Genomic DNA, 18191 nt, shown 5'->3' on the forward strand with positions numbered 1-18191 from the left:
TGGCTTCACCTGCAGCTCAGCAGTCTGTCTTCTGTCTTTCTGCTCGTCTGCGTCTCATTCTGACCGACAGACAAACATCTGTCTCGGTTCTTCTTTGGACTGCGGTTCACTTCAGACTTTTGCATCATGGTTGCCAGATCTTCATTGGATCTATGAAGGATGATGTATTATAAGTTTCCAGCTCTGTCTCAGAATCTTTTCCGTGCAGCGTCCAGGTGCAGCATGAGCGTCTGTCCAAACCTTCTCCAGTCTTCCAGAGGGAGGCCGTAAACTCTGTCCCTGTGTGGTGCTCTTGCTGCCATCAGGACTCCGGAGACGTGAGGAGCACGTTAACACAGTTTACTGAAGAACTACTGTCAGCTTTGGTGGAGCGATGTCATCAGCACATAATTATTTAAAGACTGAGTCCAAACTGTGCAGCTCAGAGTTTCTTTAGCAGCACAAAGAGGAAAAAGTGGCTCTTGTGGGTTTATAACTATAAATAGCCAATCAGTTTCCTGTGAAACATGACATGAACCCAAGCAGCTCAAAGTGATGAAGAAACTGTGGCAGCCTGTGAGCCAGGCACAGGGACTGCGGCAGGTTGTCGGCTCGATTCCCTGCAGACTGCTGCCGCTGTGGAGGAGCGTCAGAAAAGCCTCCCGGCGCCGCGCGGAGCGGGGCGGGGTCTCTGTTGGACCTGTTGTGCGGCTGTCGGTGCGGATCTTCCAGGTTTGAGTGTCTGCTGGACTGTCTGCGCGTTTCGGGAAGTTTCTCTGAGCGGGTCGAACTCCGGCGGATCGCGGAGCAGCCTGCCGAGCTCAGGTGAGTCTGGCCCGGATCGCACTGTCCCTCTTTTCACAGATCCAACTTATACCGAGCTGCAGCTGCTGCAGGAAGGAAGGAGCGTGTGTTCGAGTCAGGCGTGTCTGACAGCCACGAACCAGACTCCGTTCAGAAGTCTGACAGATTAAATGCTCTCGCCTGTCTTTTAGACCGTGACCCTGAGAGAAGTGAGTGACAGTGCTCTTTTAGAACCGGGAGGACCGGGTCTTTAATTCGGCTTTAGAAGTTTAATTCAGTGTCGCTTGTTATTGTCGGTTCCCCGGGTTGAATTTACGCAGCCGTTAAATTCACGGCCGCGGAGGCTGGAAACCAGCGAGTTTAAAAGTAGACGTTTTTGTAACGGTGTCTGGTGGAGCCGCGTTTCACAGCAGCGAGTGAAAATCAGCGTCTTTTGTTTCTGAGTGAAAATGTTTTTATTGCAGTTTGATCCGAGTCTTTCTTCGTGTCGGGTGTTTCCAGCCTGTCCTGGCACGGCACGGCTCAGCCCGCAGCCGCATACTGAATAGCTGACATTCCAACACACACACACACACACACACACACTGCTGCTTCTGTTTATGGTACAAGTGAATTTAGAAGTCACCTTTAGTGACGTTACATAAGGGAAGTCTGAATCACGTGACTATGAACAAAAACAAGAAAGACAATAACTGAGCCCCCCCCCCCCTTCCCCCACTACACGCACACGCACACGCACACACACACACACACACAAACAAAGGAAGTTAGTCACTGTTTTCCTAAAAACTGAACTGAGTCCAGAAACAGTAAAAACTGATCCTGTTCAGGGACGAGCTCAGACCCTGGACCAGACCAGAGGGGGACCGCCTGGTCTTCACAAGACCAGGTGGAGGTCCCCCTCACACCCCTCACAACCCCCTCACCCCCCCCCCAAAAATGACAGATCACAATCCACTCAACACAATTTCTGATACTGGAACAGACAGAGCCATAGTAACAACTCTGTGTGTGTGAGAGAGAGTGTGTGAGACAGTGTGTGTGTGTGTGTGTGTGAGACAGTGTGTGTGTGTGTGTGTGTGTGTGAGACAGTGTGTGTGTGTGTGTGTGTGTGTGTGTGTGTATGTGTGAGAGAGACAGTTTGTGTGTGTGCAGTATTGAATCAGCCTTGGTTTGATACTGGTGGATCAGAGTCAGTGTGGAGCTCTGGGTGGTTGTGGTGGTTGACAGGTGACAGATGGCTGAGCTCAGCTCCGTCTCTCTGAACGTCCTCCATAAAAGACAGAGGGACAAGCTGCCTGCCTCCTAAGGTAAGGCGTCTTCACGTCCGTACCTGAATTCTGAGGGGTTGCAGCCATCAGAGTCTTCCCCGTCCTCCGTCTTTCCACTGGGAAGTTTCCTTTTGATGCTGGTCTTTGTTCCAGAGACTTGTCTGGTGTCTTCAGGTTCCACGGGGTCACTGAGTGATGCTTCAGCAGGTAGCAGGTAAGAGCTGAGCAAGATGTTAACGAGCCGAGCAGAGGTTACGCTATCCCTGCTCAATCCGACGAACTGTCTCAGGTCTTCCTGACCAGTTCCTCAGTCTTCAGAGGTTCTCAGATCTCTCCGATGGTTCTCGGATCTCTCTGATGGTTCTTGGATCCGATGGTTCTTGGATCCGATGGTTCTCGGAGCTCTCCGATGGTTCTCGGAGCTCTCCGATGGTTCTCGGATCTCTCTGATGGTTCTCGGATCCGATGGTTCTCGGAGCTCTCCGATGGTTCTCAGATCTCTCCGATAGTTCTCGGATCCGATGGTTCTCAGATCCGATGGTTCTCGGAGCTCTCCAATGGTTCTCGGATCTCTCCGATGGTTCTCGGATCCGATGGTTCCTTCTTCCTTCACTGTTCCTACTTGTTTTAAATCATTGTCTTTTTGGCTTCCACCCCAGTTTCCACCCTCTTTACCTTTTGATTTCTTCATGATTTCTCTGGATTCGCGGCTCTCACCTGCCTTGCCGTCTCTACTACATGCCTCTGATCTTAATTGTTGATGTTCCTGGTTCTGAGGGACGACTGTGAGACAGACGGCAGCAGCTGCTGGAATAAGAAGAGTTGTCTTTTGTAACATTTATAATTGTATAAAGGATCATTTTTGCCAGTTTACTCCTTTTTCAGAAACCATTTTTGCTTTCAGTTAAATTCGGCTGGAAATTATTTAGCAGAAGTGATCAGAGCAGAAAGAAGCTGAAGGACAAACCAGCAACAAACCTACATTTTAAATGAGATAGTCTCCGTGGACAGAGACTCAGCTCAGACACCATCAGATCTTCCCTCCTGATTGGTCCACCATGTCCCCCATGTGCTGGGACCCTTCACACCCTGTAAGCGAACGTTTCCACCTTCTTCTTAACTATTTCAAGTTTCAGGGGAAATTTGTCTTTGCTGTGCAGCTCATGTTTTTCCTGAGAGCAGGACTCTTCTGGGCCACTGTGACCAGTTAGAGTTCACTGTGACCAGTTAGAGGTTCAGTGTGACCAGTTGTCATTGTGATTAAACTGTGTTTTGATAATTACAGGAAAAGTAACAGATTTCTGAATGAAATCTGGTGCACAGAGAACAGTGTCTCAGTCTGAAGACGTTTAACCCAGAAACCGGCGTGAATCTGACATTCAGGTCATGTGACCTGCATGAAGCAGCATCAGTGACATCATCATCATCAGTGTGATGAAGATGATTTAACTGAAACATCCATTTGACTAATCTGAAGGATTAAGTCTGAGTCCAGATTCAGATTCAGAGTCAGATTACTGTTTCTACTTAATCACCTCTAATCTACACACACACACACACACACACACACACTCTCTCTCTCTCTCTCTGTTAATGTGCCGTAAGCTACAGGTTTAAAGTCTCACACCAGTAACACCAGTACACAGTGTCCCAGTTTGCTGAACATGAAATCAAACCACTTTGTGTTCATGTTGTCGAGCTCAGACTCAAAAACATCTCAGTCCAAAGTGAGCACGTGATTTTTCAGGCTCAGGCTCAGGCTCAGGCTCAGGTTCAGGCTCAGGTTCAGGATCAGGTTCAGGATCAGGCTCAGGCTCAGGTTCAGGTTCAAGTTCAGGCTCAGGTTCAGGCTCAGGTTCAGGATCAGGTTCAGGATCAGGATCAGGATCAGGATGAGGCTCAGGCTCAGGTTCAGGTTCAGGTTCAGGCTCAGGTTCCGGCTCAGGATCAGGTTCAGGATCAGGATCAGGATGAGGCTCAGGCTCAGGCTCAGGTTCAGGTTCAGGTTCAGGCTCAGGTTCCGGCTCAGGCTCAGGCTCAGGCTCAGGTTCAGGCTCAGGTTCAGGATCAGGTTCAGGATCAGGATCAGGATCAGGATGAGGCTCAGGCTCAGGCTCAGGTTCAGGTTCAGGTTCAGGCTCAGGTTCCGGCTCAGGATCAGGCTCAGGCTCAGGCTCAGGATCAGGATCAGGTTCAGGATCAGGCTCAGGTTCAGGATCAGGCTCAGGTTCAGGCTCAGGCTCAGGTTCAGGATCAGGATCAGGCTCAGGTTCAGGTTCAGGCTCAGGTTCAGGTTCAGGCTCAGGTTCAGGCTCAGGATCAGGCTCAGGCTCAGGTTCAGGCTCAGGCTCAGGATCAGGATCAGGCTCAGGCTCAGGCTGATCGGGGAATGCATTATGTGAATGATGGTTCCCACAACTACAGAAAGACCAAACTGTGTGTGTGAGATTCATCTGTTCCTGCAAATCAAAGAGTCGCTGATTCGATTCCTCGGAGACTCTGAGCCAGCGGCTGATGCTGATCTGAACCACAGCAACACACACACAGACACACACCAACCCTCAGGGAGTGTGTGTGTGTGTTTCTGTTGTATTCAGAGCAGCTTCATGTGTGTCTGTCTTTGTATCATCGACAAGAACTCGGACAAGTTGACACAGATAAGAAACTCACAAAGACCTGGGGGGGGGGGGCGGGGGGTTGATCCCAGATTAGGGCGTGGCCTCTGAACAGATTACACACACAGACACACACACACACACAGACACACACACACTGTGGAGTGCGAATGAAGAGCCCTTGATCACACCAACTGCTGAGCCCCCCCATCTCACCACCACCCCCCCTCCAGCCTCAGACTCCTCCCCCACTCACACACTTTGTGTGTGTGTGACAGATCACACACACACTGACTGTGTTTAGCTGGAGGTGATATTAATAATCCATAAAGAAGCTGGTTTCTCTCGATCGCTCCCTGTGGATTCAAATCACACACACACACACACACACACACACACACACACACACACACACACACACACACACACACACACACACACAGCTGTCTCTCTGCCTGTCAGACAGACAGGATGAGTCTGTGCTGCACCTGAATTTTGCAGGAAATTGTGTTTAAAAGTTGTTAAAAGTTGTTGTTGTTGTCAGGTGTGAATCACTGTGTGTGTGTGTTAGTGTGTGTGTGTATTAGTGTGTGTGTGCATCATACATCACTAAATCTGTCAGTTTGTGTGACGTTTAGTTTAATACTGAAACGTTTAACGTGTTGAGCTCAGATTGACTCCGCCCACTCGGATCAGATGTTACTGATACTGAATCAATTAAACAATCAACAGACAATTAATTAGCAGCTACTTTTCATTAATTGTTTGCAGTCATGCAAAAAGAGCTCCATCGGTTCCTGATGTTTTCAGTTTTCAGAGCTTTCTGTACGTTCGCAGGCAGCAAACAGCTGATGTGGGCATGTGACCTGGGGGCGTGTCGCTCCAGGTACAGGTGAGACAAAGGTTTCCCCCTCCAGCGCCTGACTGACAGGCGAGCAGCAGAAATACAGCCTTCATGTGACAGAGTCATGGACCAGGCGTGTGTTTGCACGTGTGTGATTGGCCGACGCAGCGTGTCGCCGGATGACCTGGATCAGCTGGTTTCCTGGATGACGTGCGTTGTGTTCACAGAGCTCAGCTGACGCACTCAAACATGGTGGTGTTGACTGTTACCTGAGGGTTTGAAGGGGTTTCAGGTTGATGCCAGGTGAGCGCTGCAGTCGCTTCTTTCACATGATTAAATGAACAGAAAGACCAGGTGAACAGGACAGAGACCCAAATGCTGCCGTGTCCTAATCTGTCTCCAGTCTGAGTCTCTGATGTCTTTTTCGTCCTGCACAGTGAGAATATGTTGGCTGCTCCTGTGCTTAGAGCAAGGTCTGATGGGTAAAACCGGGTTTGAGATCAGACTTCAGGACCAGGACTGGGTTTAGATTCAGGACTAAACCCAGGTCTCTGAGCCGGGTCTCTCCACGCTGAACTGGAATCAGCTGGTCCACGGCAGGAGGACCGGGACAGGGAGAAATATAACCATCTTCATGATTAAAGTCAGGCGTGTCCCTCTGACAGTCAGTGTTTCCATGGTGACGGTTGAGGTAACCATGGTGATGAGGAGTACAGCTGAACAGAGGGACCTCAGAATGATAGTAAAACCAACGTGTGTGTGTGTGTGTTTAAAATTGGCTGTGATGAAAAATTCTCTTTGATGTTGAAGTGAAGTCCAGCAGCCAGAAACCAGTCAGAAACCAGCCAGAAACCAGTCAGAAACCAGCCAGAAACCAGCCAGAAACCAGCCAGAAACCAGCCAGAAACAGCCAGAAACCAGTCAGAAACCAGTCAGAAACAGCCAGAAACCAGTCAGAAACAGCCAGAAACCAGCCAGAAACCAGTCAGAAACAGCCAGAAACCAGTCAGAAACCAGTCAGAAACAGCCAGAAACCAGCCAGAAACAGCCAGAAACCAGCCAGAAACCAGTCAGAAACCAGTCAGAAACAGCCAGAAACCAGCCAGAAACCAGTCAGAAACAGCCAGAAACCAGTCAGAAACCAGCCAGAAACCAGTCAGAAACCAGTCAGAAACCAGCCAGAAACCAGCCAGAAACCAGTCAGAAACCAGCCAGAAACCAGCCAGAAACCAGCCAGAAACCAGCCAGAAACAGCCAGAAACCAGTCAGAAACCAGCCAGAAACCAGCCAGAAACCAGTCAGAAACCAGCCAGAAACCAGTCAGAAACCAGCCAGAAACCAGTCAGAAACCAGCCAGAAACCAGCCAGAAACCAGCCAGAAACAGCCAGAAACCAGTCAGAAACCAGCCAGAAACCAGCCAGAAACCAGCCAGAAACAGCCAGAAACCAGCCAGAAACAGCCAGAAACCAGTCAGAAAGCAGCTCCTGTGTCACTGCAGCATTTTTTTGGTTTTCAGTGGTAATGCTTTGATTTCACGTTCAGCAAACTGGGACACTGTGTAGTGGTGTTACTGGTGTGAGACTTTAAACTTGTAGCTTACAGCACATTAACACAGAGAGCGAGTGTGCGTGTGTGTGTGTATGTGTGTGTGTGTGTGTGTGTGTGTGTGCGTGCGTGTGTGTGTGTGTGTATGTGTGTGTATGTGTGTGCGTGTGTGTGTGTACGTGTGCGTGTGTGAATGTGTGTGTGTATGTGTGCGTGTGTGTGTGTGTATGTGTGTGTGTGTGTGTGTGCGTGCGTGTGTGTGTGCATGTGTGTGTGTGTATGTGTGTGTATGTGTGTGCGTGTGTGTGTGTATGTGTGTGTGTGTGTGTGCATGTGTGTGTGTGTGTGTATGTGTGTGTATGTGTGTGCGTGTGTGTGTGTATGTGTGCGTGTGTGAATGTGTGTGTGTATGTGTGCGTGTGTGTGTGTGTATGTGTGTGTGTGTGTGTGTGTGTGTGTGTGTGTGTGTGTATGTGTGTGTATGTGTGTGTGTGTGCGTGAATGTGTGTGTGTATGTGTGCGTGTGTGTGTGTGTGTGTTTTTCACTGGTTGAACTGGTTCTGTCTCTGTCTCACCTGTGTTGTCTTCGTGTTGCCATGGTTTGTTGGGTCTCTGTTCCTGGATCCTGGGGGGCGTGGCCCATTACAGGAAGTGACTGCAGCACACATCTGACCAATGATCAGCTTGTTGAGTTCACACGTGACAAGAGTTTGATGAAGTGACGGCGTCCTCAGCGTGTGATCTGAGTCTGACGTCCACAGACTTTATCTAAATGTTGGACTGTCCCTTTACGCCTGAGGGGGGGGGGGGGGGGGGGCATCTCAGTGTGAGCATTCAGATTATAGCCTGTGGAATAACATGGTGTCACTGCCATCACACTGAAGATTATACTGTCTGAGAGAGAGGGAGAGTCACTGTGTGTGTGTGTGTGTGAGTGTGTGTGTGTGTGTGAGTGTGTGTGTGTGTGTGTGAGTGTGTGTGTGTGTGTGTGTGAGTGTGTGTGTGTGTGAGTGTGTGTGTGTGTGTGTGTGTGAGTGTGTGTGAGTGTGTGTGTGTGTGTGTGTGTGTGTGTGTGTGTGTGAGTGTGTGTGTGTGTGTGTGAGTGTGTGTGTGTGTGTGTGTGTGAGTGTGTGTGTGTGTGTGAGTGTGTGTGTGTGTGTGTGTGTGAGTGTGTGTGAGTGTGTGTGTGTGTGTGTGTGTGTGTGTGTGTGTGTGTGTGTGTGTGTGTGAGTGTGTGTGTGTGTGTGTGTGTGTTTCTAAATTGGGTGTGTAACAGATGCCGGTGACTGAAGACAGCTGCGCTCCAACATACCAATTACACACACACATACACACACACACACACACACACACACATGTTGCCAGGTTGTCCTTGCAGTCCTCTGATTGGTCAGAGCTGCAGCGTCTTTCTACAGTGTGATTGGACCAGATGAAGCACCTGATCTGAACCAAGCTGCAGCAAGACATGAACTCTGACCCGGGTTCCTGTGACCCGGGTTCCTGTGACCCGGGTTCCTGTGACCCGGGTTCAGACCGGGCTGCGGTGCATGGTGGTGTACCGTGTGCTGACTGGTGCATTAACCCTGCAGAGTCCCACAGAGTCCAGATACCAGAGGCAGCTGGTCTGAAACTGTCCAACTCAGGAGACGCCATCAGTGCTCTGAGACTGCTGCACATATGGCTGAGTGTGTTACTGTGTGTGTGTGTGTGTGTGTGTGCAGATTACAGCTCTATAATGTCTCAGTTTGCAGAGTTACAACCATCAGATTAACTCCACAGATTAGTGAATGAAGGCAGGCAACCTAATCTACTGACTGTGTGTGTGTGTGTGTGTGTGTGTGTGTGTGTGTGTGTGTGTGTGTGTGTTTCAGGGTCAGGTTTAATGGGGATTAAATCGACTGCTGGCCTGTTTGGACGCTGCAGTTTAGAATTTTTCTGCACTGAAAGTAAAAATAAAACACTGAGGCTGATTTAAAGAATCCAGACATTAGAAACAGTAGAAACAGTGGAAGCAGTGGAGTCTTGACTGGACATGGACATGGACATGGACATGGACGCGGACAAGCCTCCTCATTAAACCAGATGCAGCAGTAACACATGCTCAGTGTCACACACTGTCCTGACTTCGTCACATAAACACAAACACACGTTTTTACCACGTTGACTTCGGCTCCGTCCCAGTCTCGTCCATCGGGTCGGGTTTCTGCGTCTCACCGTGTGGACGGTGGAAGAGTCAGTGGAAGTGACTCGTCCTGCTGAGCTCGGAGCAAGCTCTTCCTCGTTACTTAGCCATGAGCTGCTCTAACTCAGAACATTCATGATGTTCACACATACTTTACTAATGGACACACGGCAACAGAGCTGAGTCTCTCCCTGTCCTCTGTCTTCTTCCTCAGTGTCTCTGAGAGACAGACGTGGTAGATGGAGAGTCGTTCAGTCTGCACTTTAATCTCACTCTCAGAGCAGAAACGATGAACTGCATCATCTTCCAGTACGAAGCAGCTTCACCTGCCCCCAGGTGTCAAGGTGCACTACAAACTTTCTGTCCATTCCAGCAACCGAGGTGTCAGACATCAGCATCAGAACCAGAACCAGAATAAAAACCAGATAGTGATGTCAAAGCACATGTGAACACGAGGAATCAGACTCAGCACCTGAAACTGAGCCTGGACTTTGACTCGTCTGTCTCCTGTAGTTTTCCAACCTGCAGCGTAAACAAGGATTTGTCTTTAAGTCCTGGGAAGTTGGAAGAGGATGCAGATCTGTCAGGGAGCGCTGTGGAGCGTCACCTGACCAGGTGGTGTCTGATGGCTCGGACAGCGGCGAGCGCGGCGTTCAGCGGTGGAGTTCTGATGTTTTCAGTCATGTGACCGTCAGTGAAGTTCCTGCTGCTTCAGACTGACGACAGAGCTGATCTTTACTCTGATGAATGGATCTGTGTGTTTGTGAATAGACTCTCTGTGTTCGACTGTGACCCCTGACCTCACCAGAGGACACTTCCTCTGACACACACACACACTGTTCCATGTTCCATGTGAGGACTGTGGCGGATGGGATGAATTGTGTGACGTTTGCGCTGCAGCAGCGATCACAGTCTGAAACACCATCTGTGGTCACGGAGCTTTTCAGCCTCTTATAGCTCCTAGTTTTGGTTTTCTTCACATTTCCCGCTGACTCAGTCGGAGCAGCTGGAGGACGTGGTGTGGCCTTCAGCAGCTGAAGAGCCTGATGTTTCCCTCAGGAGCTGGTGGAGACCATACACAGAGCTGGAAGAGAGGGACACTGGGCTCAGAGTCCTCAGGCGGACTCAGAGACAGAAACTGAGACTCTGGTTGGTCCTCACAAAGATACGACAATAACAACCAAACACACACGCACACAGATGGGTTGTTGATCCCTGGTTTTTGTCTTCAAGGACGACCCCTGCCTCAGCTGGCTGTGTGTGTGTGTGTGCTGTATTGTTGGTCGTCCTTCAGACTCTACACACAGCCAGCTGAGGCAGGAGGCGGAGCCACACTGTGGGTTCCATCAGGTGTGAGATCAGAGCTGTGGAGACGAACCTGAACAGAATATGACTGAAACGCTGCCATTTCTTTAAAAGGTCAAAGGTCAAATTTAAAGCTGTTTAGATTTATTTCAGCTGTTAAACAACGTGGAGTTTAACGTCGTGTTGTGTTAATTCATAAAATGAGTCTCAGTGTCACACTGATGAGGACAGAACATTAACAACAGGAATAAACAGGAAGCACGTGATTGGTCAGAGCAGCAGCTGCGTGGACGAGGACTGATGAGTGTCATCAATCAATATGTGCAGTGATTGATTATCTGTGCATCGTCTCTGCTCATTAACTCATTACATGCTCCAGCAGACAAACAGGAAGTGATTCATTACTCGACCTCAGTCGACCTTGAAGGCAGATGGTTGATGACGGGAGTAAAGGAACAATCCCCCAAAACTGCAACCAGAGATTAGAGACGCGTCCTCTTCGGGACATTGTCCTCAGTGCTCTTTGTTGCCTCTGTCAGTGGTTGATTGCACCTGAACACAGAGCTGATGTCACGGTCACGGTGATGGGCCCGTCGCCGTCGGAGAATGTCCTCTGATGTGCGTCTGTATTTGTGTTCCTACAGGAAACGTCCTCCTGATGAAGAAGGTTCCTCCTGTTTCCTCACAGACGCAGCAGGTTGCCTCCACAGGTTGGTGCAACTCTAATCTCTCTGCTGCAAGAGCTGAGTCAGGGCGTCCAGATGGTTACCATAGCAACCTATGACCTCACACACAGCCCACATGGCGATGGATGATGTCATCGACCCTGACATCATTTTTCTGTTGTTGTGTCGTCTCTCTGTGCTTCAGTCTCTGTCTGTCCATGTCTCTGTTTGTGTCTCTGAGTGAGTCTGTGTCCGTGTCTCTGTCCGTGTCTCTGACTGTGTCTCTGACTGTCTCTGTCCATGTCTCTGTCCATATCTGTGACTGTCTCTGTCCATGTATTTGTCCGTGTCTCTGTCTGTGATGTCGAACTTCAGATCGTCACATTTTTACTTTAAAAAAACACAGAAAGAAAAATCGGAGCAGTTTCTGGTAAATTTTCTGTTTAATCGATCGATCGATCGACTGAAAGTGAACGTGTACATTTAAAGATCAGTGCAATGAGTGACTGTGTCTCGCTGCAGAGGAAGCTTCAGGCCTCTGTCCAATCAGGTTCCAGTCAACGCTCATGTGATCAGAGTCTTTCAGACTTTTTCTAACTGCATCAGTTGAACCGACGTGTTGTCGATGACAAAAGGAAAATTCACAGTGGGACATTTCAGTCCGCAGAGTGTAGAGCTGAGTGCGAGACACTTCCGTCCACATGTCTCTGATTAGTTTGACTTTTTTATTCATCATGAAACAGCTTTCAGAGTAAAGTTCAGGATTTATTCTTCCTGTGTTGAGCTGGGACGCGTCGTCTCTCTCCATCACACACATTTTCTCCCAATTACTGCATGTCACCTTTCACCTCCTCCCCTCCCCCTCCCCCTCCCCCTCCCCTCCTCCTCCATTCATTACTCCGCCTGGTTGGTTCGTTTCACTACAAGCAGCTTTTCACGCTCTCTACCCTCCCCCCCACCATCACCCACCCCCTCCTCCTACCCCCTTTAAAGCCTCCTCACTCGTCCTTCATCTTTTGTTTGTGCTTGAAAGCCTCACATACCTGATAAACACCCACCACGCCCTGCAACACATCAACATGTTCTAACACGTGAATATCATACGATGTCAAATAAAATGCTGATTTGTGTGATTGAGATTTAAACGTTTCACACAAACATCAGACCCGGTCCAGACCCTGTCTGCACCGGGTCTGGACTCAGGCTCTGTGGTGAAGCAGCATAAACCTGCGTGACTGTGAAATAGAATGATTAGAATTATTATTGATTCTGTTTCAGCTGAATCTGAAATCCACAGATTCACTGAGGGAATTCTCCAAACATCACACCAGCTCGGACTGGTTACACCCCAGTCTGTGACTGGTTACACCTCATTCTGTGACTGGTTACACCCCAGTCTGTGACTGGTTACACCCCAGTCTGTGACTGGTTACACCTCAGTTTGTGACTGGTTACACCCCAGTCTGTGACTGATTACACCCCAGTCTGTGACTGGTTACACCTCAGTTTGTGACTGGTTACACCTCATTCTGTGACTGGTTACACCTCAGTCTGTGACTGGTTACACCTCAGTCTGTGACTGGTTACACCTCAGTTTGTGACTGGTTACACCCCAGTCTGTGACTGGTAACACCCCAGTCTGTGACTGGTTACACCTCATTCTGTGACTGGTTACACCCCAGTCTGTGACTGGTTACACCCCAGTTTGTGACTGGTTACACCTCAGTTTGTGACTGGTTACACCTCAGTCTGTGACTGGTTACACCTCAGTCTGTGACTGGTTACACCTCTGTCTGTGACTGGTTACACCTCTGTCTGTGACTGGTTACACCCCAGTCTGTGACTGGTTACACCTCAGCCTGAAAAACTCGATGGTGTCGCGTCGCTCCTGTGGCGAGCTGCTGGACGCAGCTTCTGCTCACAGCGAGCGGCTGACTGTACGGAAAAATGACATCTTCCCTCTAATGGTCGACCAAACGTCGAATCAGAGGAGTCTTAGTCAAGAAAGCTGATTGGTCAGTTGGTCACAGGGACAAAAAAACAGACTCTGCAGGAAGTGCTGACACGGTGACAGCGGTCGTGATGGTAAAATGTTGGGCAGGAAGTTCAAAGTGTGAGATCATGTCCAGAGGACAAAGGTCAGGAAAGTGACACGCAACTCGGCAGACAAACACTCGCCTGATTCGTCGCCCTCGAAGGCGTAAGCAGCCTCACGTTAGTGCGGCGGCTCGCTCAGAATCAGTGGGCGGCGTGGAGACGGTCTGAAGCTGGAGGACGATTTCCTGCAGGACTGTGATTGGTCGATTTGTTTGTGTCTTTGTCCGTTTGTGGACAGATCGACTTAATGCAGAAATATAAAATCACATCACAGACACAGAATTTATATTTATTTATGCTGCTTCACCAGCTGCACACACACACACACACACACACACACACACAGACCTCAGGCTGTGTTTTCTCTCTTTCGGTTTGATTGATGTGTGTGTGTGTGTGTGTGTGTGTGTGTGTGTGTGTGTGTGTGTGTGTGTGTGTGTGTGCGTGTGTGCATGTTTGTCTGTGCGCAGTGGTGCATGTGACCCTCAGTGTGTGTGAGAGAGATTAATATTACATGAGGCTCCTGATGAGAGGTGGACAAACACTCCCAGCTGACCCCAACACACACACACACACACACACACACACACACACACACACACACACACAAATGAATGCATGAATGTATCGTCACACGTTTTACGAGCAGTGTGTTGTGTCACAGATAAGATGATGCTACACACACACACACACACACACAGACACACTCTTCATGCTGTCTTCACATCACATTAAACTCACTGTGGTCGCCATGACAACCTGAACACTTTATGATTGTCACCTGCTGTGACCTGTCAGCTGTGAACCAATCACACGACAGGAAACAGACACTTGGACTCACCTGAGCAGAGACAGAGTCTCTGAGTGTCAGCAGCTTCTAATCAAACAAAGCTGATAGTATTGATTAGTATTGATTAGTATTGATCTTCATGCATCACAGGGGTTTGATTTTGTGATAAACGTGTGGAGGGAAGATTTTCCTGTGACTCCACAACGAAGAAGCTGGAGGACAAACATGAAGAAGAACTGAGAGACAGGACGTTCTTCTTCTTCTTCTCCTCACAGACATTTATCATCTCATTGATACTGATTGATTATTGCAGCCTGTCCCGGTCCTCTCTGATGTCTCAGGGCCATCAGGAACGAACCATTAAAGATCCGGTCCCTCACTGGTCCTGCTGGTGAACTGGTCCTGCTGGTGAACTGGTCCTGGGTCAGAACGAGTCTCAGGTGCTGGGTTTGTGTAGCAGGTCACACTGTGGTTGTGTTCCTGTTATTGATCAGGATACTTGTCCCTCAGCAGCTGTTAGACGGAGCCAGTGAGACCCCGGGCCCCCTGTCCGTCAGCCGGGGGGAGATGGGGGGACGGGGGGAACGGGTGAGGGGAGGGGTGATTTACTGCCTCGCTCTGCTGCTCGCTCTCTAACTTCACGCCTCAAACCTCAGATTAAATATTAATGAGTCTGACTCCGCCCACTGCAGTGTGCACACATAAGCCCCGCCCCCTCGATTCCCACTGAGACTTCCTCTGTGTCTGAATGTCTCTCTCCCCCCCTCTCTCTCTCCGCTCTCTCTCGCTCTCTCTCTCTGAATGTCTCTCGCCCTCTCTCTCTCCGAACAATGTGTCGTTCACAATAATGGGATTACAGCCATCCAGCCGGCTGCTCGCTTGCCCCCTCCCTCCCTCGCGCCCTCCCTCTCTCCATCTGTCTGTTGGTAGTCGTTCGTCCCCTCTCTCGCCCGGTGTGCAGGTTCTTTCAGTTTTTGTTGTCTGTTTTTTTGAGGAATGAAAGAAAGACGGACTGTTTCCTGAAGGAAGTAAGTGTCTCTCCGCCTCTCTCTCTCTCTCTCTCTCTCTCTCTCTCTCTGTAATGAGGCTTTGATTGACAGCTGACTCTTGTTAATTGTCCTGTGATTTAATTAGTGGAGGAGGAATCAGATCATTGGTAGAGCGACATAGACTCTGACTCTCTCTCTCTCTCAGTGAATAAGTTCCCTCAGCACAGGAACAGGTTTCACTGTTTGTTTGTTTGTTGGTTTGTTTGTTTGTTTCACTGTTTGTTGGCTGCTTGTTTACTCTTGTATGTTAAAGCCGTGTGCAGCACAAGTTCCACATGTTGATACAACTTTGTGCCAAAGATGCTTCTGGAAGCTTTTTGCTTTTAGAATAAAGAGAAAAAAAAACATCTCTGATATTCAGAGTTAAATGAGTGTGTGTGTGTGTGTGTGTGTGTGTGTGTGTGTGTGTGTGCTTTGTGTGACTAACACCTTCAGCATCGTCTCATCACAGTTCGACACTGTTTCATATGTGACTGAGCAGGATGAACCGTCACTGTTTCATCTCACGTCTGACTGTGGATGCAGTTGCTGATCAGTTGATTCAAATGTTGACGTGTGACGTTTGATCTGCGATGGAACGTGTCAGAAAACATGGAGACAGTCAGGGAAGGAAATGTTCCTCCGGTGTGAATGTTGTTGTTGTCATTGACGTTGTTGTTGTCGTTGTTGTTGTTGTTGTGAATATTTTGTGCTCAGTGCATGAAGCAGGTTGGAAACTGAGCGAGGTTTCAGATCTAAATCCTTGGACCTGAACCAGGTGTCCGTCTGTAGTTCTGGTCTGTGTCTTACAGCGTGAGACGCTCAGGACATTTTAAAGACCAAAGATAAAGTGAGTGATAATTTGTGGACTCGGTCCCACGGACTGAGCGTGTTCGTCCGTGTGTTCGCACCGTGGGAAGGTGTGAGGCAGTTTGTGGGAACTCGCCGCAGCTGATCCTCGGTGGGATGAGTCTGATCTGAGGTGAAACTCTTTGTTCTCAGCTTCTGGAACCTTCAGATTTCCCGCCCAGTATAACCGGTGTGATGTGCTGCTGATGATGGAGTTGCACTGGTGGTGATCAGGGATCAGTCCACCAGTCCAACAGTCCCAGGTGTCCATCTGAGCGTGATCAGATGTCTCTGTAGGTGGACGTGTGGAGTTTTTCCTTTCTCATGTGTCAGCTGCTCCTGAGAGGAACTGTATCGACCAATCAGCTGCTTGACGCTCGGGTCTCGCCGTGTCCACGTTTGGTTCATGGGTCTGTGGTTACGTGTCTTGTTGACATTGTCTTCGATATGGGTGCTTTTTGCTTGTCTGTGATGTTTCTGACCTTGTCTGTTTCCCGGACACATGTTGTGTTGTTGTGTTGTTTGTTCACATGACTCCGTGTGGTTGTTGCCGACCTCGCAGACGTGTTGCCAGGGTGCAGTCTTTGCTGTGGATTGTGTTGATGTCGTGTTGATGTGACGACGCGTTCAGCTGTTGAACTGAGGGTGTGGTCTTTGGTCCGGTGAGACACTCAGACCGGGTCCAGTGGCGTCCAAACCCTGGCGAGTGCCTGCGGACTCCTGATCATAGATCAACCAGCTCGGTTCATGGCTTCTGTCATTTGTCATCAGGTGACACACGTCACTTCGTACAAAATGATGTAAGAGGAAACCATGAGCTGCAGAGTGTCCATGAGACATGCTGTCCCCGGTCGGTCCTTCCTGCTGCTCTGAGTGTGAGGACCCGACGGAGCAGCTGATAACAGGTGAGCAGGTGAAGACACCTCAGCCTGGAGTGGAGGCAGAGTCTGCAGGTTGGTCATGTGGACACTGCACATGGACATTTGGACAGTGGTGGACCTTCCATCATTAAACTGCTGAACTCATTAATGCATCAGAAATTATTTCCAACAATATAAAACCAAATTTACAGTTCCTGTACTGTAATTCTGTGGAACTGTAGTAGAAGTAACAGATCAGAGTAGTTCTTCCACCCGTGGTGTGGGTGGAGTTCATGTGTCTCTTCTCTGACAGAGGACAAACTGTCCACGTCCTCTATTCTGTCTTTTTATCAGCAGTGAATGAAACAGATTGTTGGAGGAGAATAAAAAGCTCTCCGCCCTCTTTCCTCTGTTTCTCCTCTCTGTTGATTATACTTCAGTATTTCAGAGCACACACACACACACGCACACGCACACGCACACGCACACGCACACACACACGCACTCACACACACACACACACACACACACACACACACACACACGCACACACACACGCACACACACACACACTCACACACACACACACACACACACACACACGCACACACACACGCACACACACACACACTCACACACACACACACACACACACACACGCACACACGCACACGCACACACCACCTTCAAAGCCTTGTTTTAATCCTGTAAAATTCTTCTCATAAACACATCATGGAGCTGGTTCACGCCTGTTAGCTACAGAGAGCAGAGACAGGGAGGGGCAGACAGACGGAGAGACGGAGAGACAGAGCTGGAAAACACTCTCAGCTTTGGTTTTAATAAAACTGCACCTCCTCCTTCTGTCTCCTCCTCTGTCTCCTCCACTGTCTCCTCCTCTGTCTCCTCCTGTCTCCTCCTCTGTCTCCTCCTCTGTCTCCTTCTGTCTCCTCCTCTGTCTCCTCCACTGTCTCCTCCTCTGTCTCCTCCTGTCTCCTCCTCTGTCTCCTCCACTGTCTCCTCCTCTGTCTCCTCCTGTCTCCTCCTCTGTCTCCTCCACTGTCTCCTCCTCTGTCTCCTCCTCTGTCTCCTCCACTGTCTCCTCCTCTGTCTCCTCCTGTCTCCTCCTCTGTCTCCTCCACTGTCTCCTCCTCTGTCTCCTCCTGTCTCCTCCTCTGTCTCCTCCACTGTCTCCTCCTCTGTCTCCTCCTGTCTCCTCCTCTGTCTCCTCCACTGTCTCCTCCTCTGTCTCCTCCTGTCTCCTCCTCTGTCTCCTCCACTGTCTCCTCCTCTGTCTCCTCCTGTCTCCTCCTCTGTCTCCTCCACTGTCTCCTCCTCTGTCTCCTCCTCTGTCTCCTC

At 49.5% G+C, this 18191-nt stretch overlaps 1 protein-coding gene across 2 annotated transcripts in view; it reads left to right on the forward strand.

Annotated features, from left to right (window-relative positions):
• The first annotated feature begins 674 nt into the window (after nucleotides 1-674).
• plxnb3 (plexin B3) overlaps nucleotides 675-18191 on the forward strand; it is a 66406-nt gene continuing 48889 nt past the window's right edge. For both annotated transcript variants that reach the window (XR_005894583.1, XM_041046497.1), the window contains exons 1-2: nucleotides 675-804; nucleotides 11191-11256. The gene's annotated coding sequence lies outside the window, so the exon portion shown is untranslated. The remainder of the gene's footprint in view (nucleotides 805-11190; nucleotides 11257-18191) is intronic.

The sequence above is a fragment of the Toxotes jaculatrix genome, chromosome 2, assembly GCF_017976425.1.
Source record: "Toxotes jaculatrix isolate fToxJac2 chromosome 2, fToxJac2.pri, whole genome shotgun sequence".
Taxonomy (NCBI): Eukaryota; Metazoa; Chordata; class Actinopteri; family Toxotidae; genus Toxotes; species Toxotes jaculatrix.